The sequence below is a fragment of the Mastomys coucha genome, unplaced genomic scaffold (genome assembly GCF_008632895.1).
Source record: "Mastomys coucha isolate ucsf_1 unplaced genomic scaffold, UCSF_Mcou_1 pScaffold6, whole genome shotgun sequence".
Taxonomy (NCBI): domain Eukaryota; kingdom Metazoa; phylum Chordata; class Mammalia; order Rodentia; family Muridae; genus Mastomys; species Mastomys coucha.
Genome location: NW_022196912.1, coordinates 77,342,728 through 77,345,475, shown reverse-complemented (window position 1 = coordinate 77,345,475; position 2,748 = coordinate 77,342,728). Strand labels below are relative to the sequence as shown.

General features: G+C 39.6%; 1 pseudogene; it reads right to left on the bottom strand.

Moving 5' to 3' along the window:
• Nucleotides 1–220: 220 nt before the first annotated feature.
• Nucleotides 221–2,282, bottom strand: LOC116080425 (annotated as a pseudogene).
• Between the last annotated feature and the right edge of the window lie 466 nt (nt 2,283–2,748).

Below are 2,748 nucleotides of genomic sequence, written 5' to 3'. Positions count from 1 at the left end.
AACCATGCAATGTTTACCAACTCATTCCAGCCCTGTTACACCCATGGAGTATAATAAACCACTTTAAAATAGCAGTTTCATCCTCTCCAGGTAAAGATGCTTAGCTGAAAAATCTTCCTTGTAATAAGCTGTCTGTCATTCAAGAAATCCACTTTACATCACCATGTGTGGCAGACTGATGTATCCCCTAAAGTGAACAGGGTCATCTTTGCAGTCTCTTTCAAACCAGTTTCATGACAGGAAGGTACTTGTAAACAGAGAAGTCAAATTCGGCAGGAACTTTTGACTCTTTCTTTTGTGTCCCCCTTCTAAGAGCTTCATAACCACAAAGTTGGCTTGGCAAACTTTATGATTCTACTGACCTCACCGTCTGGATTAGGGATATTTCCAAAGATCCTTTTTGCCTGCTGAAAGTGCTTACTAGCAGCCACATAAAGCTCTGGAGACTGAGGGTGAGGTCAGACCTTTCCTTGAACTGCAGGTAGTGCACTGGTGGCAGCATTATCATGCTATTGAAAGAAGCAAACCTGTGCTCATACTGGACCTGGTCACCATCAAGCTCAAACTTGGGCTTGCACACTTTGCTATCTGTGACCATCGTTTTGAACATCCCAGCATACATATTCTGATAGGCCTGGCTCACTGTGATCTCTTGGCTCAATGGATGAACTTTCTTTTTTTTTTTTTTTTTTTTTTTTTTTTTTTTTTGCTGCTGCGGCCTTTCTGTTATTCCTCCCTTATCTTCTCCTCTGCTATCTGAGAGCTGTCAGCCCAGCTCAGGGTTGACATGAGCCACGCATACGGAAACTCAGAGAGCTACAAGTAGATGTAGTAGTACTCGGGCATACTGTACAGCTCCAGCTCAAAGTCGCGGAGCAGATACTGGATCATAATTTGAAGGTTATGGTAAAGAACTCAGGTTCCTAAACAGGCTGGATGTTGTCTCTGAGGGTCCTGTTTTAACAACATAGTGAAAAGTGCTGCATCAATGATCTCTGTAAAGTGTATTCTTTCATTTCTTCAAGAACATTCTTCTTCTGGAGTATAAAACTCATCTTGCAAGGTAGCAAACTCAAGAATGTGACCAAGTTTGTTTCTCTGCTGAACCTTATTATAGCCATGGATCTGAACAATACTACAAAATGGCTGAACACAGCGAATACAAAGGAGTAGATACAGTCCTTAGCCTGGTGATTATTATTTAGGCAACACTAGGGGGAGAGGACCAGAGGACTGACAAAGGACTGGAGGGCATCTTTCACTATATCTTACATGAGATGAGTTCCATATACATATATATATATATATATATATATATATATATATATATATATATATATATATATTGTTATCCATGAGGAAAGTGGTTTGTAACAGAGATTTTGAAAGAATACATGGTGACTGTTCACTAAATTAACAGGAAAAAAATCCAGGATACACTGTACATTTGTTAAATTCTAGACTTCACAGACAGTTTTTATTCTTTCATCTATTAATCTTGAGAAATAGTTGACCATTTTTTATCTTTTAATTATTTTTTGCATAACAAGGGAAGGTGAGTGGAAGTAATCTCTGGTTAACAAGGTGCTCAAAAAACATCATAATTGGATGGTTTCTAGTTCAACTTCTGGATCTCTCTTCTCCTTGTCGACTTCGAGTACTCTTTACTCGCCTTTGCATATCATCTCCCACATCTTTTAGCATTCCTAAAACTTGAAGATCGGTCACACTGTTGACCATTTTATATCCATATGTCATTGACTGGAAATCTTCCTCTTCAAAACAGCAGCTTTATTTACCTTTTCCCTTGCAATGTCAGAACTTCAGGATTCCCATAGCAAAAACTTTCATGGCAGGATCTTCTATGAAGTCCGAATTATGAATGTAAAGACATGTAAACACTGTGCCAAGGAATGATCTTTGAGCCATGTGATCAGACAGCAAAAATAGGTATCCATTATTCCTATCAGTTTAGGCAAGCTGAGCTCTTTAATTTTAATGGTACCATCCTTGATAGGTTGTTCAAAATTGAGAACTTTTCTATTCACTTGGTTTCCAATCATAATTGCATCCATCTTGGTATCCATCATTTCAGTAGCAGACATGGCTTCAAAAAGATCAAACAGGTTATCATGAAGCAGTTCTCTCAACTTCAGTTCTCAACAAGCATCTTCAAAACCCTGGGTTATGTCCACCCAGCTTGTGCTACTTTTTTCCATTTTTTTTTTTTCAGGGACACTGAGCTCCCATCCAAAAGCATCATCATTTACAGCAGTTTTCATAATTGTGATGCCTCTGTATCTGGGTAGGTGGTCATCCTCTCTTCTCGCAGATTATAGCACAATGCAAGCCCAGAAGCCACGTTCCATTTTCCTCCCCTCCTGAGGAGTAGTGGGTGGGACCTGAGAGAGGCTTGTAGCCCGCCTAATCTGGCATATCTTCCTAGGAAACTCTGAAAGGTGAGTCAAGGGTGAAGAGAAGGAGCAGAACTCCTGGGGGAGGGGCAGGGGGGCAGCAGCCTGCCATATTGCTGTTTTGTGTTTGTGCAAACTGACACTATGTCTTGCATTCAGTGCGCAAGGACTTTGTAAAGAAAAGAAAAATAAAACATTTACATTGTGCTAGGAATTTTCTTCCAACCTCAGATGTTTTACTTTCTTCTTAATAAATCAGACATCAAGTAGATTTTGTGTGAATATGGGTGGAGTTAGGAAAGGAACTCGGGTCTTAGATTAATGGAAAATATAA